Source organism: Mytilus galloprovincialis, chromosome 10, assembly GCF_965363235.1.
Source record: "Mytilus galloprovincialis chromosome 10, xbMytGall1.hap1.1, whole genome shotgun sequence".
NCBI lineage: Eukaryota > Metazoa > Mollusca > Bivalvia > Mytilida > Mytilidae > Mytilus > Mytilus galloprovincialis.
Genome location: NC_134847.1, coordinates 35,258,792 through 35,286,339, shown reverse-complemented (window position 1 = coordinate 35,286,339; position 27,548 = coordinate 35,258,792). Strand labels below are relative to the sequence as shown.

At 33.2% G+C, this 27,548-nt stretch overlaps 1 long non-coding RNA gene across 1 annotated transcript; it reads left to right on the top strand.

The window, feature by feature from the left end:
- Positions 1–18,191: 18,191 nt before the first annotated feature.
- On the top strand, positions 18,192–20,868 carry LOC143047464 (uncharacterized). Its single transcript, XR_012969565.1, has 2 exons — positions 18,192–18,398; positions 20,330–20,868. It is a non-coding gene; the product is annotated as an uncharacterized LOC143047464 (long non-coding RNA).
- The last annotated feature ends 6,680 nt before the right edge of the window (positions 20,869–27,548 follow it).

Sequence of the window (27,548 nt, the reverse complement as noted above, 5' to 3'; positions counted from 1 at the left end):
TTCTAAGGATTCATTATTATTCGTGGGGTACAAGTTTTGGTGGATTTCGTTGGTATAGATATACCACAAATTACAGTTATGAGGCAGCAATTTATCTAAAAGTTGATCTAAGGACAGTTCCATATGAATAATAGTAAATGTCTGTCATACGTTTTCGAGACAGCAACTCATCGAAAAAAAGTTTATAATGACAGTTCCGTATAAATAAAAGGAGATATCAGAGAACATCCCGACTTAATATCAAAGACAGTTTAATTTGAAGATGTCTGTTAAAAAGTTCAGTTTAAATAAGCAAGGAAATGCGTTACACGTAAACGAGACAACAACATAATGACAAAATTAACATAACAACTTTCAATTAAAGTGAAGAAGATGTTGGTATAACGTACAATAGGCAGTTAGGCAATGTCACAATAATTAGAATAATCAATTCGCTTCAAATACGTTATATGATTATCAAAAAGGATATTCGGTCATGATTATCAATACGGAGCTTTTGTCATGATTATCAATAAGGAGATCCGGACATGATAGTCAATAAGGAGATCCGGACATGATAGTCAATAAGGAGATCCGGACATGATAGTCAATAAGGAGATTCGGGATGATTATCATTAAGGAGATTTGGACATGATTGTCAATAAGGAGATTTGTTTATGATTGTCAATAAGGAGATTCAGTCCCGACCGTCAACAAGGAGACTCGGAATAATAATCAATAATGACATTTAGACATATTTGTCAATAAGGAGATTTGGACATGATTGTCAATAAGGAGATTCGGTCCCGACTGTCAATAAGGAGATTCGGTCCCGATTGTCAATAAGGAGATTCGGGATGATTATCAATAAGGAGATTTGGACATGATTGTCAATAAGGAAATTCGGTCATGTTTGTCAATAGGGACATTCGGTCTAGATTGGCAATAAGAAGATTCGATCCCGATTCTCAATAAGGAAGATAAAGAAAATGTTGGTTTTACGTATATGAATATGTAAGACAGTGTGAAAATAAGAAAAAAAATCAATACGCATTAAATAAGTTGAATGATTATCAATAAGGAGATTCGGACATGATTGTTGATAACACAGGGATAAGGAAATTTGGTCATAATTATTAATAAGGAAATTTGGACATGATTGTGAATAATGAGGTCGGTCATGATTGTCAACTACGAAATTCGGTCATGATTTACAATAAAGAGATTCGGACATAATTGTCAATAAGGAAATTCGGTCATGGTTATCAATAAGGAGATTTGGACATTATTGTCAATAAGGCGATTATGTCATGATAGTCAATAAGGAGATTCGGCCCTGATTGTCATTAAGGAGATTCGGGATGATTATCAATCAGGACATTTGGACATGATTGTCAATAAGGAGATTTGGACATGATTGTCAATAAGGAGGTCGGCCATGAGTGTCAATAAGGAGATTTGGGATGATTATCAATAAGGAGATTAAGACATGATTGTCAATAAGGAGATTTGGACATGATTGTCACTAAGGAGATTATGTCTTGATTGTCCATATGGAAATTCGGTCTTGATTGTCTAAAAGGAGATTTGGATATAATTGTCAAAAAGAAGAGTCGGTCATGATTGTCAATAAGGAGATTCAGGATTATTATCAATAAGGAGATTTAAACATGATTGTCAATAAGGAGGTCGGTCATGAATGTTTATTAGGAAATTTGGTCATGATTTTCAATAAAGAGATTCGGTCATGGTTATCTATCAGGAGATTTACGCAAGATTGTCAATAAGGAGATTAGGTCCTGATTGTCAATATGAAAATTCGGTCCTGATTGTCAATAAGGAGATTCGGAATGATTATCAATAAGGATATTTGGACATGATTGTCAATAAGGAGATTTGGACGTGATTGTCAATTAGGAGGTTAGTCATGATTGTTAATAAGTAAATTCGGTCATGGTTTTCAATAAAGAGATTCGGTCATGGTTATCAATATTGAGATTTGGACATGATTGTCACTAAGAAGATTATGTAATGATTGTCTATAGGTAAATTCGGTCCTGGTTGTCTAAAAGGAGATTCGGATAGAATTGTCAATACGAAGATTGTTAATCGGTCATGATTGTCAATAAGGAGATTCGGGATTATTATCAATAAGGAGATATGGACATGCTTGTCAATAAGGAGGTCGGTCATGAATGTTTATTAGGAAATTCGGTCATGATTTTCAAGAAAGAGATTCGGTCATGGTTATCTATAAGGAGATTTACGCAAGATTGTCAATAAGGAGATTAGGTCCTGATTGTCAATATGGAAATTTGGTCCTTAGTGTCAAAAAGGAGATTTTGATATGATTGTCAATAAAGAGAGTCGGTCCCGATTTTCAATAAGGAGATTCGGTCCCGATTGTCAATAAGGAGTTTCGGAATGATTATCATTAAGGACATTTGGTCATGGTCAATAATGAGAAAAAAGTAAAATCACAAAACTACTGAACTCAGAGGAAAATCAATTTGGAAAGTCCATAATCACATGGCAAAATCAAATAACAAAACGCATCAAAAATGAATGGACAAGAACTGTCATATTTCTGACTTGGTACAGGCATTTTTAAATGTAGAAAATTGTGGATTGAACCTGGTTTTATAGCTAGCTCAACCTCTCACTTGTATAACAGTCGCATCAAATTCAATTATGCGGTCCCGATTGTCCATTAGGAGATGCGGATATCATTGTCAATAAGGAAGATAAGGAAGATGATGGTATATCGTATATATAAATAAGTTAGACAATGTAAAAATAGGAAAAATAATCATAACACATTAAATACGTTGTATGATTATCAATAAGGAGATTCGGACATTTTTGTTAATAAGGAAATTCGGTCATGATTATCAAAAAGGAGATTTGGACATGATTGTCAATAAGGAGGTCGGACGTGATTGTCAATAAGGAAATTTTGTCATGATTTTCAATAAGGAGATTCGGCCATGATTGTCTATAAGGAAATTCGGTCATGGTTATCAATAAGGAGATTTGGTCATGATTGTCAATAAGACGACGTACTATGAGTTTCAAAGAGAAGAGGTGGTATGATTGTCAATAGGAAGATGTGGTATGATTGCCTATTAGAAAATGTTGTATGATTGTCAATAATGAGATTAATATGATTGTCTATAAGAAGATGTGTTATGATTTTCGACAAAGAGATGTAGTATGATTGTCAATAAGAAGATTGCTTTCATTTTCAATAATGAGATGCAGTATGATTTTCAATTTAGGTGACGTGATATGAATGTCAATGTTGAATTTTAGTAAGATTTTCAATCAGAAAATGTGGCATGCTTTTCAATAAGGAGATGTCTTATTATGGTCAATAGTGAGATGTATTGTGGTATGATTGCTAATACGGCAATGTCATAAGAATGTCAATTTGTTAACGTGGAACGATTTTCAATAAGAAGATGAGGTATGATTGTCAATAATGAGTATTGTATGATTGAAAATATCTAAATAGTAAGATGTGGTTTGAGTGTGGGTAAGAAGATATAGCTGGATATTTAATGACTAGATGTGGCTTAATGAGAATATGATATACCGAACTATTATGAATAAAAAGCGCTGTATGATTGTCCTTAAGAAAATATAGATGCGATTGATATCAAGTAGAGGCAATTACGATTGTCAATAAGGATATGTGGTTTCATTATCATTTACATGTAGGAGGTCGTATATTTCTATCACGTTGTTGTCGTCGTCGTCGTCGTTGTCAGCGTCGTCCGAAGACAGATGATTTCCGGATATTAACTTTAGTATAAGTAAATAAAAATCAATAAAATTGTAACACAAGGTATATAACCACTATAGAAAGGTTGTAATTGATTTCCGGGGTAATGGTCCTAACTATTTATGAATTAGGGGTGAGAAAACGGCCCAAATAAGCATATTTGTGGTGTCCAGAAAATAATTGTGTAAAAGTGTATGCATCTCTCTGAAATTATATCACAAGTTTCAATACTACAAAGGACTTTGCGGGTTAATTGGGGAAATCATGTCATTCAGGAGTTATGGACAAATAAGGGGTAGACAAGGGGTTTTCTGGTTAAAGGACAATTGAGACAATTGAAAAGCAATGTAAGGGAGGTAATCCTTATCTATTTTAAAGAACAATGTTTGATTACCTCCATAACACTGCTTGTCAAATACATGTATGTATTAAGAAATGATGATTGTCTTGAATTGATTAGCTGTCAATTTATTTTCAACAGTTACTATTCATTGAAATTAATTTTAGCCATAATAATGTATGTCATTTTATATTTTAAGACTTTTTTATGTATTAAGATGGGTAATTATGGTTGCAAACTTCACTAGAAATGTTAATTGAGGAACAGCCATATTTTGAGGGAATGATTTTATTTTTGGAATAAGGGAAAGGAAGATAAAAAAAAATGGAAAGGGGACATTTTTCTCATTTCAGATTTCCGAAATTAAAAGAAAAGTTCTTTAAATATTTTTTGGAGGAAATATTCAACAGCTTAGTATATTGCACAAAAGCAAAAAACCGGGGGAAAATTAACACTTATTTTTTAGGGGGGGGAGTCGATTCGCAACAGCATAGTGTATTGCACTGAAGCAAAACATTGAATATAAAATTGAAATCGTATATAACTAATTTGAAGTTCTTTGACTACAGTGATTCTGTGTCAGAAACCTATTATGTGTCAAAAATTTAATTACAATTCCAATTCAGAACTGTATCAAGAGTGAATCTTGTGTCCATTTCAGGGTTAGACATCTGCGATCGTATCCCGCTTCGCTTATCTATACTTTGATATGGTTACCTGTCATTCTCCCTCCCTGGAGAAAAGAGCCATGTCGAGGGGTACATACATGCGAGATGTATAGATATACAACATTGTGCGACAGGAATAGGGATATTAAAAATGCAATGGAATCACGTCAGGTTCTGGACAGGTTGAAGATTCCTATCACCAATTATTGAGAGGTCTATAGAGAACCTGTTGCGAGGCTACATTTTTATCTAGTCATAGCATACCTTCTTTTACAAATAAACATGACTAACAATACTTATATTTTCTCAAAAAAGGATTCAATCGATTACCACAAGTGACCCAATAAACCAAGTCAATATATCATGTCAAATTAACGAGTATTTACATCAAATAACTGCCAACGTGCAGAAGTTTTGATAAAATAATGTCAGCTCTGATTCATGAGATTTTTCTGTTTAGAAACGGAGGAACAAACAAACCCAGATGATGGTAACTCCTTCAACTAGAGATTTCAAAAATCTTACTTTGACATTACAGAAACGTATCAATATAGAGTTGCCATAGGCTGTTCATTGCTTCCTGGTGGTAGGGTGGTATTTGGCTCTATGATAACTATGAAATAAGAGTACTCAAGGCTGACGGATTAAACGATTTTGAAATAAAGAACATTGGTCCAACATTTGATGTGATTTTGAGATTTTGAGATTAATTAAGTTGCTATATATCTATATTGGCTGTGGCATATGCATGATAAGACTTATTATAATTCAAATTCAAACATGACGTGCTTCTTTCGCTTTGTGAACCCTATGCTCTAAATCCAACAAAATGTGTTTAGACATGCGTATATTGCCTTGAGCTTCTTCAGAAGAATGAATTTTATCAAATTTTATCATGCATTTAATGTATTTTCTTAACTTTAAAACACTAACAAACTCTTAAATGGTGCACATAGTGTTACTAATTCATTTATTATGACTGTAATGTGTTGCATTCCGAAATTGACAGATTTGACCTAGATACCACAACCGTGCATGCTGGCTGTTCAAACTCCTCCCTCTGAAAAATCACAGTGCCAGCCGTTTGCTTCTTTACAAACAAAAAAGGGAGGTTCATGAGAGAGCATACACAAACGCTATACTTATCGGACATAAAATTACCTTAAGTGTCCTATTCAGAATCGAAATTATTGATGCAAGCTATAATTTATTGTAGTTTTAACATGGGTAGACATTATATTCGTGTTATTTTAGCCCTCACTGTCGCTCGGGCATAGTGTTTTCTGGTGTGACTGCCCGTCCGTTCGCCCGTTCAAAGTAAGGTTTAATATTCGGTTTAATGTAGTTAACTACTAAGTTTGTTGGCTTTCAATTGTTTTCAACCTACTGGTTATTTGTTAATTTTTAAAATGTTAAAAAGAAGATGTGATATGATCGTCCATTAAAAACATGTTTACTTATTTAAACATTTGACATACACATACAAGCAAAAAAGTCATAACTGTAAGATATAAGGAAATACACCTTCTTCTGTAACTCCAGAGTAGGCCACAGACCACAAGTAATTTCTCTATTAGTTCTTTTATAACGTTTTGTTTCATTAAAAAAAATGCACCTAATCTTTTTGTCAAATTTTTTGTGTGTGTAAAGTACAGTTCTAGTCCAAAAATATATCCAACATTCAGAAAGATTGCTCTGTTGTCTTTTACAAATTTAGCCAATACACATCCATACCCCTATGGACAAGTCAAGAGATGTTCCGAAAACTGTAAATATCACCTTTTTGCACCTGGCCTAATCACTCATTCCATATCAAAATCAGTTAAAACAAAACATCCAAAAGTTTATTTCAGATCTCTTCTTTCATTTCCACTCCAGAAAAACTAAGAAATGTATGAGGAAGGAAAAGAAAAAAGATAAAGAAAAAATACACTATGATTAAAGGGAACTATATTCGTGGACAACGAAAAGCGGGGTCATTAATTGTGGTCTTGGGCCTATAAGGGGCCAAAAACTTGACCAATTCCAATACAACTTGGCATGATTTAAGCTTAGGGTATAATGAGACAGTTTACAAAGTTTCAAAGCCCTATGATATATATTATAGAAAATGTGGCATTTTTTATATCCCAACTTTGGTTGTTGAGTTTTGACGTTGAAAAAGAAAAATTTCAACTATCAAATTTTGACCTCAAAAATCACCAAAAAACAACAAATTCCACTTTTTAATGTCTTAATGTATAAGATATTATCTATTGAAAGTAATATTTAGCATACTAAATGTATCAGACTTACAAAAGAAAGGCCACAAATTAATTCTATATGACCCTGTGCCAATAAAAAGAGGTTTTCAAATGAAGTGAGGCCTTATATGAAACTTAATATTTTCCACTTACAACAACTTTTTAAAGTTGTTAAGTTAAACCAAAATCTTCTGCATACTATAAGTGTTCTTTTCATGTAAATATAAGTTTCAAATAGCATAACACATGAGTATGACATGGTTTTAAGTAATGTCTAGCTTAAAAAAACAAGTTGTCAATTTAGCCCGTTCCCCATATTTCCATATTAAATTGCATATATGTGATATGAGAGATGGAAATATGCTTCTTTTTGCTCAAATCCTTGCTGAAATATTATCAAATATGAAGCCTAGAGTTAACAAGACTGTTGCTTTCATCTATATATGTAGACAGTATGGTCTGATGCAAAGTTTATTCACTTTACTGCTTAAAACCTGCATGAAATTTCAGCCCCAATGGGCCAATATTTTAACCACCAGCTATCCAACAGAAGAAAATAAAGGTAGTCTGTGGAACAGACAAGGTTAAACAACCAGCAATAAGTGTTTTTGATATAGATTAAGTGCAATCTGTTTAAAGGAATACAATATTTAAGTGCATAGAGCTTCACATTTCACTTGCTTCGTAGGGACCGTCAGACTTAGACTATTAAAACAGCACATTTTGCACTCTTTTTATGTTTTTATCTACTTTTCGTTGTGTTCAGAATTCACAAATAGGTAAAACAACTGAAATAAATACCACAGACACAAATAGATTTCAGAAAAAAATTGTCAGAGAAAAAGTAAGGATGCTGTTTTGGCAAAAATATGGAAAAAAGTGAAAAAGCTACATTTTGGGCATATAAGCTGAAAAGTGACTTTTTTACAAAATTTCTTTCAAATAAAAGTGGAAATCATGTATTCTCGTGTAGTTTGACGAAAAGGTACCAATAGATCATTCAGGGAAGTTGTCAAAGTACAAACTCAATATTTCCTGTAATTCACCTCTTAGGCCACAGACCACAATTAATTTCTCTATTAGTTCTTTTATAAAGTTTTGTTTCATTAAAAAAAATGCACCTAATCTTTTTGTCAAATTTTTTGTGTGTGTAATGTACAGTTCTAGTCCAAAAATATATCCAACATTTAGAAAGATTGCTCTGCTGTCTTTTACAAATTTAGCCAATACACATCCATACCCCTATGGACAAGTCAAGAGATGTTCCGAAAACTGTAAATATCACCTTTTTGCACCTGGCCTAATCACTCATTCCATATCAAAATCAGTTAAAACAAAACATCCAAAAGTTTATTTCAGATCTCTTCTTTCATTTCCACTCCAGAAAAACTAAGAAATGTATGAGAAAGGAAAAGAAAAAAATACACTATAATTAAAGGGAACTATATTCATGATATTCGTGGACAACGAAAAGCGGGGTCATTAATTGTGGTCTTGGGCCAGTACAGTATGCATGAACAAGTTTAAGATAACACATTCTTTGATAATGGTCAAGATTAAACAAAAGACACTGTGTTTATTTTTTTAAACTCAGTTTGATGTAAACATTTAATACCAATATTGTCTGTATGAGGTTTCAATTGGTGTACTGGTTCAAAATAAACAAATATGTATATTTTTCTGACGTCTTTAGATGTCTAGTCGGTGTAAGCATGATAAATTTATAATTAATATTTAGAATTTGAATACTGTACGCTAGCATTTAGAATTTCTCTATGAAGATGATTTTCTCATTAGTAAAAATATCCAATCGTCTTGATCTTATATGTAGATCGAATATTTTTTTTACGAACATTTTATTTTTGTATTATACACTGTTATATATAATTAATCTTTTTATAGACCCATTTTTGATTTGAGTGTTGGTTATCCTTGTTATTTTTTTTTAGTTTTTTAATTTTTATATTTCGGTAAAAAAAAACGCACCAAGCCCATCAAAATAATCTTAGTTCATAGTAGTTGGCTCCTTCACAATTCTTTGAAATGGCTTGGCACGTCCTTCAAACGTAACAAACATGTTGTCAATCAAGAAATCAAGCATCTTGATAATGTCAGTTTCAGAGATTTTTTTGTTCGAATCAGTGTGATCCTTTACAAAGTAAGATTTATTCTTCCCTAAGACAAGAAACGTGTACCTATGTTGGCCATCCTTTTATATGAATACCAACAATTAAGCAATACCAACTCTTTTAATTTGTCTTTCAACAAACTATGATAATCGCTGCAGTTGAAATATGTGTTCATCGGAAGCCGGTGGCTTCTTTCAGCTTCTTTTTTAGCACAAATTTAAAATTTGTTTTTTTGTCCATCTGATGAGTTCAGCCTTTTTCAAATGATTTTCATAGTGCATTCTTATGCTGTACTGTTATACCACTGTCCCAGGTTAGGGGAGGGTTGGGATCCCGCTAAAATGTTTAACCCCGCCACATTATGTATGTATGTGTCTGTCCCAAGTCAGGAGCCTGTAATTCAGTGGTTGTCGTTTGTTTATGTGTTACATATTTGCTTTTCGTTCATTTTTTTATATAAATAAGGCCCTTAGTTTTGCTCGTTTGAATTGTTTTACATTGTCATTTCGGGGCCTTTTATAGCTGACTATGCGGTATGGGCTTTGCTCATTGTTGAAGGATTTACGGTGTCCTATAGTTGTTAATTTCTGTGTCATGTTGGTCTCTTGTGTACAGTTGTCTCATTGTCAATCCTACCAGATCTTCTTTTTTTTATATCAATCTGAACTGTAGATGTTGTTTATATTCGTCTGACAAAGGTCAACCGACTATTATTTTATGTTACGCGTCCTTGGTATAAAGAATTGGGACAGAAATTAAACCATGTAACCGGCCAACAAAGGAAATTTTAAGTCTTCACGTAAAGTGAGCTGGATACTTTCTCTGAATCAGGTATCGGCTTTAACGTTCCCATGTTGGTCGCACGTGAGTTTGTATTTATAAATCCCCCGTAACCACAAGCACGATTTCTTTAACAAGTTTGATTATCGGTTGGAAGATGACCAAAAGGAATTCACCTATATATCAGTATCATGGGCTGCCCTAAAAAATTGCAACCTATTAGACATCTTCTGATAGCAAGGCAGTAACCTCGTCAGTAGTTGGCATATGCCGGTCCAAATACAGAAAGCCCGTCAGTACTTGCCATATGCCGGTCCCAAGACAGAAAGCTCGTCAGTAGTTGCCATATACCGGTCCCAAGACAGAAAGCCCGTCAGTACTTGCCATATGCCGGTCCCAAGACAGAAATCCCGTCAGTAGTTGCCATATTTACCAGTCCCAAGACAGAAAGCCCGTCGGTAGTTGCCATATGCCGGTCCCAAGGCAGAAAGTCCGTCAGTAGTTGCCACATTCAGACACAATGTCAGGAACATCGTCGTGAGCAATATCTGAATGTTTTTCGAAGTTAGATTTTTATTATAGACTGAGATTTTGTGAAATTAATGCATTTTTCTCTGTAAGACAAGACAGATTAAAAGAGCTTACTATCAAGCATTGAAATTCCTTACAATGCATGCATTTCGTTAGACCGATTGTTGATCTCTGTAAATTTTGTTTCAATATTTCTTTTGTTGAATTGACCAGGCAGAAGCTAGCGAACAATAGCTAGCGAACAATAAGCCAGCGAACAATAAGGAGATATATCGAGAAACAAAAAAAAATGAATAAGACAGCAACGGCCGTTAAATCAAAAAATATTCAAAACGGCAGAAAATCAGTCCAAATATTGCAATTTCAACTCAATCTTGAAATAGTTTTTATACCATTTATTGATAAAACAAGTCACATCTCTTTTAAGGTTAATATTCAGTCCCACAGTCAATCTGCATCTTTCAACAGATTATTTGAAGATGAAGGATCACCAATACACCCACTTCAATTTAGAACGCATGTAAAAGTAGTCCTACCCTGTAAAATATCGCACCTGTGATGTCTTTGTTTAAAACTAACATACACATTTGAAGAAAAGGGGTTTTCCCTATTCCAGGGCTTATAGAAAAAAAAATAATGAGGGGTGTCACGGGGTATAACTATATAGGTCTTGTAGAGGAGAAACAGGCGCTTCTTTTGCGCAAAGTATCAAAGGGCGCTATGTTCAAAAATCTGAAACTAGAGCTCAAAATTTGAAAAAAAAATGGTAAAAACAGGGGGGTCGGCCTATTCCAGGGCTTCTAGAGAAAAATAATGAGTGGTGTCACGGGGCATGACTATATAGGTCTTGTAGAGGAGAAACAGGCGCTTCTTTTTCGCAAAGTATCAAAGGGCGCTATGAATATGAAAATTTGAAAAATGGTAAAAAAAAATTTTAACTTTCATTTAACTTTTAAATTGAAGTGGGTTTATTGGTGACCCTACACCTACAAATAATCCGTTGAAAGATGTAGATTTACTGTTGTACTAAATATTAGCCTTAAAAGAGATGTGACTTGTTTAATCAATAAATGGTATAAAAACCATTTCAAGATTGAGTTGAAATTGAAATATTTGGACTGATTTTCTGCCTTTTTGAATATTGTTTGATTTAACGGCCGTTGCTGTCTTATTCATTTTTTTTGTTTCTCGATATATCGCCTTATTGTTCGCTAGCTATTGTTCGCTAGCTTCTGCCTGGTGTTGAATTGCTGTCTCATTGAAGTTAATCTAAACTGTTGTTCACAATAAGCTTAAGGTAGATTCATGGTATACCGCTATTTTCGTTTGTACATTAACAGTACAACGTCGCTCGTGGTAAAATATTTAGTTTATAGGGCCAACCCATCGTAAAACCAGTATGAATCGTCTTAATTGTAAAATCTATCTTCTTAAATTTTATTTCAAAATTTTACCTTACAGAGTGCGTTTTATGCTCGGCCATTAGAGAACATATTGCATGGTTATTCAGAACGAGAACAAATTAACAATAAATACAATAGGTTTGTTATTTCATAGGGGTCGCTCGGATCGATGGAAGGCGAGACATTCGTACTGCTAGTGAACAATGAGTGTATTAAGAATTTGGACAGAAATTAAGCCATATGCAACCGGCCACCAACGGATACTGTTGTCTTCACGTAGAGTGAGCTGGATACTTTCTCTGAATGAGGTATCGGCTTTAACGTTCCCATTTTAGTCGCACGTGACTTTGTAATTATAAATCCCCCGTAACCACAAACACGACTTCCTTAACAAGGGTTGAACTATCGGTTTGAGGATAACCAAACGAAATCAGATTTCAATTCCCCAATCACCTATATATCGGTATCATGGGCTGCCCTCAAAAATTAAAAAAAATGGCCATCATGAATTAATATATTGAAATATCGGAATACCACTACCGTAACTCGTACCTATTAAATCTTTAAACTGCTCTTAATTCATAACGAAAAATATGTAATTACATAAAATAATATTACGAAATGGAAAGAGAAGAAAAACATAGGATGAATTGGTAGAAAATGGCCTAAAATAATGAAAAAAAAAGAAAAATTGTCTGCAAAAATATAAAGGGTAGGAAATAATGGACCATTAAAAGCATAGACGGAAATGAATTAAACACTATCGTGTATAGAAATGAAGGACCCTCATCTTTAGTTTATCATATTTATGTTTAATAATTGATTTTATTTTGCATTTAATGAATATATAAAAGGCTTTTTGAAATCATCTGACTAATAAAGTTACATAAAATTATGATACGATAATCATGATAATAAAAATGAAACCAGGGTTAATTAGTTATATAATAATTCGTTCTTTACTTGGTGTATTTTTACAAGATGAACGTTAAATTCTATTTATTTAAATAATTATCTCCCCTGGCTTACGAACATTAAATCATGTGACCATTTACCTTCCACACTTAAATAGGTATGTCATTTGTATCATTGTTTCTCTGTATACTACATGTAATACAGTCACAATTTACACAGACATCCACACAAACACACACACACTATTTATATAACTACAATGTACATGTATATGTAAATGAAATAGGATTCCCCCCTATTTTATTTTGAACAACTTTTGTTTCGGTTCTTTTATCAGATATGTTAAAACACGTTGGATACTTTACTTTATTAAATAATGTCGCTTTGATTTGTGTGTAGTTTTGTCTTTATGTTTCTGCATAATGCCTTGTTTGGACATAGAAATATCGGGCGTTCTTAAATACCATCCTTCTGTCCGCACGTCTCAGTACAATTCTTGCCAATTTTTTATAAAACTTATAACATAGGTTTACATCAGCAATGTAATGGACCATATAGTTCAAAAAACAGTTCTGATCATCTATTTATAAAAGAGATACAATGTAAATCGCATAGTCAGCGCTATAATTTGTATACTTTGTGCCAGAATTTTATAAAAATTATAAAATGTTTCTCTGTAAACTACATGAAGCATTCATTTCGTTAAGATATTTATAAAAAAAACGTTTTTATAAGGACAATAACCGAATGTCTTTGTACCTTGGAAAGATAAAAAAAAATGCAACACGGAGGACATTGGAACTTTGTTTTTAATCTAACGTTGTACTTATACCATACAAACTCTTGAAATAAGGTTCAGCAACATCCTTTTTGTTCATTATAAAAAAAAATATATTTAAAAAACTTCCAAATTTAATAATTGAATGTGTTTCGAAAAAGACATCTTCTTAATTTAAAAAAAACTATATTATTATTTATTGTAGTTTTTAAGGAATATAGACTAAGTTTTCAAGTTAAACATACATATGTTCTAAAACTATAATTGTATACTAATTATATTCAAAGTACGACAAGTAAGCAGTGATAAAAACAGATGATTGTGGCCACCGTGAATAATTTTTGCGCATGAGCACAAATACTCTAAAAACTGATATTTGCCGCTAATTCGCTAAGCATGCGACACAAATGGAGTTATTGACTCGGAGTCAGAAGCGTTAGTAGGACAAGACGTCTTAGTAGTATAATATTTGTGTCACTTTCTGAACAAGAGCCTGTAAAAATTATATTGAATTTAAATGTAACTTGAACTAAATATTTATGTCAAAGAGCTATAGGTTGCACTTTGTAAATACAGCTGTTTCTCAAACCACGCCTTTTTTTAGGAGATTTAGAATATTTATAGAAAATGAATTTTGTTTACATACTGGTTCCCAGTTATGCTCTCTGTGTTCCATCTCATAGAGACATACCTTAGGAATGTTTCCAGTAAATATACATGTGCATATTATTTACATTGATATCTGTGCTAACCCTTCATTCGAGATAGGGGTAGTTAAGAAAATTAGACTTAGTTTAAACTCTGAATAATTCAGGGCATATAAACGTTGAAAATATGCCGCACAGCCCTATATTTTGACATTTGTAAAAAATTGTGGTGCACATGAACTTTCAATTCAAGGATAAGTTTTTTTTCAAAACTTCATAGTAAAAGTGGTACAGTTTTAGCCGTAAAAGGAGTTCCTATGGGAAATTGCATTGTCAATATTTACAGAAATGCAACCTATATAGGATGAAAAAAGAGAACATTCAGAATTAAACCACATTAATTTGCTTTATCTTACAGATTTTAAAGAAATTAACTCAAATATGAAGTTTTATAAATATTTCATGAAGATTGATAGAATCCTGGGCCTTAGATATGATGACTCAGCATACATTCACATTTAACAGTATGCATAGTTCTGAATACAAAATCAATTCATAATATTTGCATATTTGTTAGTTAAATGGTTAAGAAGTGCTTATATTTACTCTTCGCGGTAATTGAAACTCATCGATCCTTCCTGAATATTATTTATGGGGTGTTTGTGTCCTGTCGATGACCCAAAAGTAAGCCGTTACACCTAAATCTGTTTTTTGTCACCACGGCATAAAAAATACAAGCTAGAAATACAAAAATATCTCAACAAAACTGACAATAGTGGGCTCTATCCTAAATATGTACTACATATTTCAAATTTCTAGATCAAGCAGAATAATTTAGGAAATTTGAGGCCCCAGGGGCAAAAGAAATAGAAAATTGCCTACCCACTGGGTCATTAAACAGATAATTTAACTTGTAAATGCTATGATTTTATGATTTTTAAGTTCTTGATATAGAAAATAATAACTCTGCTTGGAAGTTGTACAAAAATCAGATGTTAGCAGTCATCTCTATAACATTTTAAGTGAGTTTATATCTCAGACTGGAATCTGCATACATACAACTATTGCAAATATGGCTTTGTTTGAACACTTCTAGTATATTTATTAGGTAAATTGTTTCTAATATATGGTTACAGATGATACTGTTGTGACAAGAATTCTAAATTGTCCATTTGAGGTAGAAAATGTGAACTTTAATTGACAAATAGGTATACAGTAAGATGTGGACTGGAGACAGAGGCAGGATTGGATATCTATAATACTAAAATAACGAGGTCCAATTTGTCAGCCGTCATGGGGTAAAAACGACAAATCAAAGAATTCAATTTTATATATAGCCAATATAGGACAATGGTGTTGATTTAAAATTACACCACTCCAGACCCTTTTGTTTTCCCCATAATTAATATTGCCAATAATTAACAAGTTCCTCGTCGAATCTGATACCGATACATATTTAGTATATACACATTGTCTGTACGTTCTGCATATGACAGGCGCACCACCAAACGGCGTATTTCGGATTTTGCTATATACAAAGGTCATAATGACAGGGTTGACACTATTAAATTCAATCATTGTCAAATTGTTCCCTATTGTAGCATTTTAACCAGTAAGACTTTCTAAGATGACAATACGAATACTAAAATACTGGACCTAAAATAAGGCGTTTTTCATTTGTTTAACAATTCAACTTTATTTATAACTAATATAGAACAATGCTGTTCATTAAAATATAGCTATTCCAGGACCTTTCTTTTTCCAAATGATTAATATGAGCAATAATTGATAAGTTTCCGGTTGACAGGTTCAAAGAGAAAGATTTTGAAAGCACAGAAAACTGTTTGTCTTATAATTGACATGACTTTACGCATAGCTATTTACTTTAATTCAGACACGGACCCGCGATATCACGGGTGTGTTCTAGTTTTATATAATTTTATATTAGTTCCGCATCTGACAGGCTCACCACAAACGGCGTAGTTCGAATTTTGCTATTTACACGGATCATAATGACAGGGTTGACACTACTCAATCATTTTCAAATTGTTCCCTATTGTAGTATTTTAATCAGTAAGACTTTCTACATTGTTCTTAGACGACAATATGAATACTAAACTTCTGGACCTAAAATAAGGCGTATAGGTACAGTTTTCAATTTGTTTAAGAATTCAATTTTATTTATAGTAAAAGTGGTACAGTTTTAGCCGTAAAAGGAGTTCCTATGGGGAATTGCATTTTCAATATTTACAGAAATGCAACCTTTAAGATAAATTAAATTATGACAGTAAAGTTGGCGATACATTTCTGAATATAATACAACATTCATTGCAGTGCATGCAATCTGTTGTAGAATTATGGCTACCAATTGGAGTATCTTTGGTGTGCGTGACAATCTTCATATTACCAAACATTTGTAGTATGGTGTTCCGAATGTGACGAAGTACTTTGTAAAGAGTGTAAGACTCATCACGCTATTTCCAAAGCAACAAAAAGCCACGAAACCGTTTCTATCGCCGAATACAAAACGGTACCTATCGAAGTCCTGTAAATCGCCAAGATCTGCAAACTTCATAATGAGAAATACGAACTTTTCTGTACAAAACACGATTGTCCATGCTGTAAGAAATGTCTGAAATCTCAAAACGATTGTAAAGGTTTAATCGACATTAATGAACTCATAAATAAAGGCAACAGTAGTATACCGCTGTTCAAAACTCATAAATCCATGGACAAAAAACAAAATCGGGATAACAAACCAAAACCGAGGGAAACGCATTAAATATAAGAGGAGAACAACGACATAACACTAAAATTTAACACACATAGACAAAATCCCACGAGAATAACAAATATAACATATATATATATAACATCAAAACCAAATACATGAATTTGGGATAGACAAGTACCGTGACACGTCTTATCGCAATGTGAATTTACACTCAAAAATAAGAGAAAACAAACGACACAACGTTATAATGTAATACACACAGAAACGAAATATAATATAACAATGACCATATTCCTGACTTGGTACAGGGCATTTTTAAAGGAAAAAATGGTGGGTTGAACCATAAAAAACGTCAAAACTTCAAATGCCTTTTACGAATTGGAACAAACCATGAAGGACGTCGTCGAGAATATTGAACGACTCTGCACGAACAGGAATGAAAATTTGAAATCTATAGAAAACAAGAAAAGAGAAATTGGAGCAAAAATAAAACAAACCAGGATACAAGTAAATCACCACCTTGATGAACGTCAGGATGACATGACTAAAGAATTATTGATAGTTGAACAACACGAAAAATGCAAAATAGAAAAATTATTGACTACTCTGAAAAAGAAGGAAAAAGAGATCATCGAAGTACAAGAAATTGTTGCCATTATTAAACAGCATGCGTCCGAACTTCAAACATTTTTAACAATGAAAGATATCGAAAAAAATATTACAGGCGAGGAAAAATTCATTCAATCGATTGCCACAAACGACTCCATTAATCAAGTCAGTATTTCATTCCAGATTAACAAGTCTTTACATCAAATAACATCCAACGTAAAGAAATTTTAGGAAATCAATTGCAGTTCTGAACCATTTGATTTTTCCCTTCGAAAACGGAAGGACAGATTATGGTAGCTCTTCAAATACAGCTAAGGTAATAGGAGCCTCAAAAAACGAAAAACGAAAAAAAAATGTCTACAAAAATATAAAGAATAGGAAGTAGTGGGCCTAAAAACTAGAAAAAAAAGGAAAATGGATTAAAATTGTTGCAGATCCAGAACTTTTCCTAAGGGGGGGAGGGGGGCGCTGACTGACCTAAGGTGGGGCCCGCTCTAGTCATGCTTCGGTGATTCCCTATATAATCAACCAAATTTTTCCTGCGAAAGGGGGAGGGCCGGGCCCCCAGGCCCCCCCCCCTGATCCTCCTATGAGAACGTTAATTAATATGTAAAATGTACTTAGTATACATGTTATCAATATAAAAGGCTTTTTAAAATCATGTGATAAATTCAGTTGCATAAAATCATGATACGAATATAAAAGGAAACCAAGTACATTGATGTATATTTACATGTCAAATCATTTATCTGTATTCTATTTTCAATTCAAATTATCTCCCATTGCGTACACACACTAAATCATGTGACCATCTACCTTCCTTTCCAAAGGAATGTTCTATTTTTAAGACTGATTTAGGTATGTCACTTGTATCATTGTTTCTTTGTATTAGACAGTCACAATGTATAGAGACATCCACACAAACATACTACAGCTCAATAATATAGAATTACTAGTTTAATTTCCATAATATTTTTTTAATTTGTTTTGATCAACTTTCGATTCAGTTCTTTTATTGAATATGTTCGAACACGTTGATTGTTTTACTTTATTTACCTATTTTAACATTTTTTTATGTTTCCTTCGAGTTTCAAATTGTATGGAGGTCTGTCTTTTTTTGTTTTTGTTTTTAGTAATTTTTTCTTTATGAATTTTTGTTATAACACAAGAACAATATATATCGATCGTTGAATGTATTTACCGTGTACATGTTTACTAAGTAAACACAGTTGAGCAGTATAATATGTTTTAATTGTAAAAACTATACGTCATGCACTATCAATTGATTTGTGGTTGCCTATATCGTCCTGCAAATATTTTGTACATGTCTAACGAGAAAAATATTACAAGAAGTACAAGTATGTAATTTAGAATGTGAGACATTCCAGTATTTCAGTGTTATACATGTTATATAAGAAATATGTTTCTTTAATATATTTTAAATTTCAATACTGGTTTGCCCAAAAAAAGCTTTTTTAAATTCTTTTGATAAATAAAGTTTCATAAAATCGTGATGCGAATATAAAAGGAAACCAGGTGCATTGGTGTATATTTACACGAGGAATCATTTATCTAGTACATTCTATTAATAATTAAAATTATCTCCCCTAGTTTACAAACATTTAATCATGCGACCATTTATCTTTCTTTTCCAAAGAAATATTCTATTTATACATGTAAGACGTATATAGAAATACCTCATTGTGTCTTTGTTTTATACAGTCACAATTTACACAGACTCCACACAAATACACAATTCAACTGAAAAGTCTACAATTACTTTAATTACTATAATGTTTCTTATTTTATTTTGATCAACTTTAGATTCAATTCTTTTATTGAATACGTTCGAACACATTGAATGATTTACTATATTTACATGTACCAATGTGGCCTATATTTTAACCTTTTTTTATGTTCATGTTTACTAAGTACACACAGTGGATCAGTACAATATGTTTTAATTGTCAAAAACTATATACATGCATTATAAATTGATTTTTGATTGCCGATTTTCTCCGGTGGCAAATATTTCGTGCATGTCCAAAAAAAAATTAACAATAAATACAGGTATATAATTAATAAGGGGAGACATTTCAATATTCTAGTGTGTTTATGTATGCAATACGTTTTTTTTTCTAAATTTCAATACAGTTTTTCTAAAAAAAAATTAAAAAAAAACTCTAAGTTTCACATCTGCCACAATAACCCATGATTATTACGTCAAAATTGAGGTATGGTGGTTTAGACTTGTCATCTATATTTCTCCCTCCAGGATGTGAAAGCCATGTTCAGGTGAAAAATGTGCGGTATGTATAAATATACAGCCAAGTTCGACAGAAATAGGGACATTAAGACAATTAAATACATGTAGCCTCTGGGTGCGGGAATTTCTCGCTACATTGAAGACCTGTTGGTGACCCTCTGCTGTTGTTTTTTATTTGATCGGGTTGTTGTTTCTTTGACACATTCCCAATTTCCATTCTCAATTTTAGCATCAGTTGTGGGGGTCTGTAGACAATCTATTTCGAGGCTACATAGCCGTAGCGTATCCTCTTTTTCAAAAACATTCAATTATGGGCTGGTAATCCTTATCCATCATATTATAGGTCCTACAATTTCCTGTTTTGATTTAATTCAATTGCGCTCGACTTGAACACGCTTACAAAACTAATATTTTTTATTTGCATGTTTTGGTGGGAAGTCAATGTCAGTTAAATGACCATTTTTGGATAACGATTTGAATAGTATGATAAAGTTTTAATTTAAGAGCATACAATCTATTTTAGGATTATGGCCACCAATTGGGGTATTTGTGGTGTATGTGAAAATCTTCAGATTACCAAACCTTCAGTAGTATGGTGTACCGAATGTGACGAAGGACTATGTGGAGAGTGTAAGAATCATCACGCAGTTTCCAAGGGAACAAAAAGCCATGAAACCGTTTCTATCGCCGACTACAAAAACTTACCCACCGAAGTCCTGCAAACTTCATAATGAGAAATATGAGCTGTTCTGTACAAAACACGATTGTCCATGCTGTAAAAAATGTGTGAAATCTCACAACGATTGTAAAGGTTTAACTGACATTAATGAACTCATAAAAAACGTCAAAACTTCAAACGCATTAAATGAACTCGAACAAACCGTGCAAGAAGTCGTCGAGAATATTAAACGACTTAGCACGAACAGGAATGAAAATTTAAAATCTAAAGAAAACAAGAAAAGAGAAATTGAAGCAGAAATAAAACAAACCAGGATACAAGTAAATCACCACCTTGATAAACTTCAGGATGACTTAATTAAAGAATTACTGAGAGTTGAACAACACGAAAAAAGCATAATAGAAAACTTGCTGACTACTCTGAAAAAAAAGGAAAAAGAGATGACTGAAGTACAAGAAAACTTTGCCACTATTAAACAACATGCGTCCGAACATCAAACATTTTTAACCATGAAAGATATCGAAAAATATATTGTAGATGACGAAAAGTGTATTCAATCGATTACTACGAGTGATTCCACACATCAAGTCAATATTTCATGTAAGATTAATAAGTCTTTACAGCAAATAACAGCCAACGTGCAGAAGTTTGGAGAAATTAATGTCAATTCTGATCCATGTGATTTTTCCGTTCAGAAAAGGAAGGACAGACAAGCCCAGATTATGGTAGCTCTTCCAACCAAAAATATCAATAACCTGACTCTGACATTGCAGAAACGTATCAATACAAAGTTGTCAGGTGTCGTTGGCTGTTCACTGCTTCCTGATTGTAGGATGGTATTCTGCTCTTATCATGACGATAAAATAAGAGTTTTTAAGTCTGACGGATCAACAGATTTCGAAATACAGGACATTGGTAAAACGTTTGATGTGGTATTTATTGGTGATGATTCTATTGCTGTTACATCCGGAAAGTCAAAAAAGATTAATATAATCGACTTAAAGACGCACAAACTAACGAAATCGATAAAAGTTGATTCATACACTGGTGGAGTAACATACAAAAATGGACATTTAATATATTGTGCCAGAGAAAAAGGAATACAGATGCTCACTTTAAATAACGAAACCATTACCAATGCGAGCAGTACCAAACTCCAAGACTATGCGTACGTAACAGCATTCGGTGACAAACGGATCTACACAAACCAAAATAATCACAGTGTAACATGCAGTGATTACCATGGTAACATACTGTGGACGTTCTGTGATACAAGTCTTCTGGGGAATCCAAGAGGTATATCTGTAGACAATGATGGTAACGTGTATGTAGCGGGGTATTATACTAGCAACGTTGTCGTTATCTCTCCTGATGGACAGCGCTGCAGACAAATTCTCACATGGGGAGATGATTTTAGCGACCCATGGACTCTGCATTATGACATATCGACCAATGAATTGTTAGTTGCCTATGAATTAGATGAAGCATTTTTGTATGATGTTAAATGATTAGAAATGAGGAGTGCTTTTTCCAGAATTCCAATTCATTTTTTGTTGATCTCGATTGCTAACATCATTTAAAAGGAATAATACTAATTTTGTGTGATCTAATTTAGATTTGTTTAATGTTATTGTTTAGTGTTACTAACTGGCTGTTTCTGTTTTGGCCCCATCATCCCAGTTTATCTGCATTGAACCCGAATCCTGAAGACAGCTTATCTAGAATCTAGAGACAAATATTAAAGAAAATATTAACTACTTAGGATTCATTATAATTTATAAGTACACGTTTAGGTGAACTACGTTGGTATAAATAAACTACGACATAACATTTTCAATAAGGTTTATATTTATAAAGATTAAACTAAAATTTGAAGAAAACGAGAAATAGAATTGAGATGCGGGATATACGTTAATGAGACAAGAACCCAACGTCGACAAGTTACACTATAAATACACCACCAGACATTCAACATGAATAAAACAAAATGGTGGGTCTATGTAAGGGAGACAACAATCCGTGGTATGATTGTCAATCAGAAGATGTGGTATGATTGTCAATCCGAAGATGTGGTATAATTGTCACGAAGGAGACTTGGCTTGATTTTCAATAATGAGATGTGGTATGATTTTCCATAATGAAATGTGGTATGATTGGCAATAAAGAGATGTCGTAATTGTAAATATAAATCAATAGTAAGATGTGATTTGATTGTTAATAAGAAGATATGGCAGGATTGATAATGAGTATGTGTGGCTAGATTGATAATAATAGTTATAAGAGACCGTAAACCAAAGACAACATATAATGAAAAGAATCAATATGAATATAAGACGTTGTATGATTGCCTTAAAAAGATACATTCTATGGGTATAATTGATAGTTAGGAGAGGCAGTAACAATTGTCAAAAAGCTGATGAGACTTTAATGCTATTAAGGAGATGTTTTCTATTAATCATTAAAGAGATGTAGTTTAAAGGTCAGTGGGAGATGTGACTTGATGTCAATAAGGAGAAGTGGCTTGATTGTCAAGCAGGTGATGTGGTTACATTGTCAATAATGATATGTGGCTTGAAGCTCAATGAGGAGATGTAGCGCAAAGGTCAATAGAGAGCTGTGGCTTGTTATTCGATACGGAAATGTGGCTTGAAAGTGAATAAGGATATGTTGATTCATTATCATTGAGGAGCTATGGCCTGATTTTCAATAATGAGATATGGATAGTAGGTCAAAGTGGAGACGTGGTTTCATTATCATTTGAGAGATGTGGCTTGACTGTCAATAACGAGATGTGGCTTCATTGACAATAAGGAAATGTGACTTGTTTGTCAATAAAGACATGTGGTATGATTGTCAATAAAGCAAAGTGCTAAGATTTTTAAGACATATATGTAATTAGGAAAATGTGGTATGATTGTAAATAAGAAGACGTGGTTTAAGTGTAAATAAATAGACTTGGTTTGAGTGTAAATATGATTTGGTTTAAAAAAAAAACAGGCGAAAGATACAAAATGGACATTCATACTCATAAATCGAAAATAAACTTACAGTGGCATAGCAAAGATAAGAGAAGAAACAGACCAACAGGCGTAAATTCAAACTGAGTTGCCTACATTTCACATAACCTGATTCTCTGAACAATCACTTGACATAAAGTTATCCCCATCCAACAAGCTTGAAAGAAAATTATACTTAGTTTAATGAAAACATACACATTGATACGTGTGTTTTCAAAAACAGCTTCTTATTGAATTTGACATTCAACTTAATTTTACGAGTCGACTTAAAATAATAATAATATCTAAAACAAAAAACTATTATTAAAGCTAAACTAATGATTTACAGATATTTTCATTTTGCTAGATGACCTGAATAAGAGTTGATTGAGTGTGAAGACGTGTCCTTTCTCTAAGATCGATGAATATGAATAATTAGAATTCATGAACTTTAAGATATCTGGCATAATTGGCATTTCTCACACGAAATTTCCAATAGACATTTATCCGTTTCAGATCCGTTCATCGTCCGTTTTACCCGTTATACGTCCGGTAGAAGTCCGTTTCACATTCGTTCAACATCCGTTTTATCCGTTAAACATCCGGTAGAAGTCCGTTGGTGAATTTATCTGCCAGACTTCCAACGGATGTATAACGGACACGTAACGGATACAAAACGGAAACGAAACGGACGAGTACCGTACAAGTCGGACGCCTACCGGACACTGAACGAACATTTCATCCGTTGGACCTTCGTTCAAAGTTTTGAAAATGCTCAAAATTTTCCACCAGACAAAACGGACGTCGACGTATAAAATGTACGCTAAACGGACATGCAACGGATATGGACGGACGTCTAACGGATAAGCCGTTCGAGCTATCCGTTAAGCCTCGGTGACACCTTAATGGATAGCTCGAACGGATGCCTAACGGATAACTTTTTTTCAATCCGTTCATGTCCGTTATACGTCCGTTCTTATCCGTTAGACGTCCGTCCATATCCGTTGCATGTCCGTCTAGCGTACGTTTTATCCGTCGACGTCCGTTTCGTCCGGTGGAAAATTTTGAGCATCTTCAAAACTTTGAACGGACGTCCATCATGTGAAATGATCGTTGAACGTCCGGTAGGCGTCCGTTTTGAACGGTACCCGTCCGTTTCGTTTCCATTTTGTATCCGTTATACATCCGTTGAAGGTCTGGCAGATAAATTCACTAACGGACTTCTAACGGATCAAACGGATGTTGGAAGAATGTGAAACGGACTTCCACCGGACGTATAACGGATAAAACGGATGATATACGGATCTGAAACGGATAAATGCCAATAAAAAATTTCGCGTCAGAAATGCCAATTAGATTTTTTAAGGTTCGTGAATTCTTATTATTCATAATCGATCTTAAAGTAAGGGCACATCTTCACAATCAAGCAGGTCTTATTCAGGCCAGATACTGCCCTTTAGTGGCATTTTGAAAAACAAACCATAACCAGTTACACAGAAACATTTTGAATATTTATGCGATTTAGATGTATTATTATTGTCGCCTTTAATTTTTCCGTATTTCTTGTTCTTCCGTTTTATCCGGTACGTTTCCGTTAGGTGTCCGTTTTATGGGGTATTCGTCCGTTGGATGTACGTTCGACAGCCTTTCTGTCCGTTACGTTTTCGTTTCTTGTACGTGGCATATCCGGTGTGTGTCCGTGATTCATTCGTTAAGCGTCCGTTTTATTCTATCAGTACATCAACGGACTCCCAACGGATGACAATTTTGTCAACGGACAACTTTTATTTTCACCCGTTAGGCGTCCGTTTGTGCTATCCGGTATGGTATGACCGAGGCTTTAAGGTGTGACCGAGGCTTTAAGGTGTGACCGAGGCTTTACATTATTTTATAAAACCTTTTTGAGATAAATAGTATTGTATGCATTGAACCGTTAGTATAATAATTTGTACAAATAGTTATCAAATGTACCAGTATTATACAATGTAATTTAATACGACAGACGCGCGTTTCGTCCACGATTCATAAGTGACGCTCAGATCAAAATTACAAAGCCAAAACTAGTTCAAAGTTGAAGAGCATTGAGGACCTAAAATTCTAAACAATTGTGCATAATACGGCCAAGAAAGGTAATTTATTCCTGGGATAAGAAAGTCACTAGGTTTTCGAAAAATTCAAAGTTTTCAAAATTATTTTAATTTCAAAAGGAATTTTGTAATTTCATTTATTTCCAAGTGACATTTTATTCTCATTAAATTAATATTGATCATTTTGATATCACCACAGTATTTTTGATGTATTAGAAGTAAGTGTAATAAAAATTGTTCAATTAAACAAAATATTTACTAGTACTAAAAAAGAATTTCGGGGTGGGAAAAATAACTAAAGATATTCAGCGTTATTCGGATTCATGCAAAATTCCATGTGAAACACATTTTTCTTTGTAAACCGTTCAAAACAAACCAAAAGATCGGTGTTATTTATTGTATATTCTCTCCTAAAAAAAATACATCTAGTAACACTTCTAACAATTTTCCAAACATCAGATCAAAACTTGAAAAACCCTTCCCTGCGTTTACTTTTCCCATAAACTAAGGAAGATATTGTTGACGATGACCATCTAAGTAAGATTAACTTGTGACTAATTATTTTTTTTGGTGATATTTTTCAAATAGATTTTGTTTAACATAATTATTTATCTAACTTAAAAGTTACAAAATGGCACTACATAACAAATATAAGCTTGACAGACACATTTATGACAAGACAAATGGAATACAATCAGCTTCCTTCTGAACACAACGGACAAGCTGAAATTGAAAAAAATGAACACGACAAAAAGAAAAGAAAAGGAAGTGATATCATGCTTGTCATGTGAATTATCGAAGTGCATCGTTTTATCAATTTTGATTTGCACCCTCCAAATGTTCTAATTATTTCATTAGTTCATGTACAATTGAATCTTGTGTTAATTATAACGTTCATAATTCCTTTTTTTTTTAATCATACTAGATTTAGCATCATAGATGATCGGTGAATATCCCTGGACTCACCTTATGACATTAGATAAGTCTTGAATCATATGTTCACTTTGATACTTTTAACTTTGAATGCATGATCAAAAGTTAAAGGTTTTAACTCCTTAATTTTCTGTTGAAAAATTAAACAATTCTTAAGTTCTTAAATTCTGTTTTTATAAATTATTGGTTCATTTTTGGTTTGATGGTTCTTCGTGGAGGTTATCTCGTCGGACGTTTAAATTGTATAAAGTGTTATTTCCATTTTTTTCCGATGAAGTTGCTTACGTGTTGTTTTTTTTTTCTTTGCGAAAGAATGTACGACTTTTATTGACAAAACAACTGATCAACAAACTAAAACAGCATGTGCTTATAATTAACAAAACTTTGACACAATTATTATTAGGGCTTGTAGTTTTGAAAGAGTGGATGATAACCCCGCCTGTTAACCAAAATGGCTGACATTACTAACATATGCAGATTTATTAGTTGATGATTCAACATTGCATTTTCATACTGTTATTGTTACACCAAGATTGTATAGCATTTAAATCATTTTGAAATATGCTGTTTATTTTTTCAATGTTTTTATCATGAAAATGCAATGTTGAATCATCAACTAATAAATCTGCATATGTTAGTAATGTCAGCCATTTTGGTTAACAGGCGGGGTTATCATCCACTCTTTCAAAACTACAAGCCCTAATAATAATTGTGTCAAAGTTTTGTTAATTATAAGCACATGCTGTTTTAGTTTGTTGATCAGTTGTTTTGTCAATAAAAGTCGTACATTCTTTCGCAAAGAAAAAAAAAACAACACGTAAGCAACTTCATCGGAAAAAAATGGAAATAACACTTTATACAATTTCAACGTCTTTAAATGCACAAAAAACTAAGTGTATACAATAGGGTTCAAACCAAAATTTACACAACTATCAGAATTATGTATTGTATTTTAATGTATGAATGTATGCATGTTACGTGTATGCATGTATTTTCTTTGAGGGCCTCCAGGAAAATTAGACTAGTTCTAATTGAGTAACCCTCTTA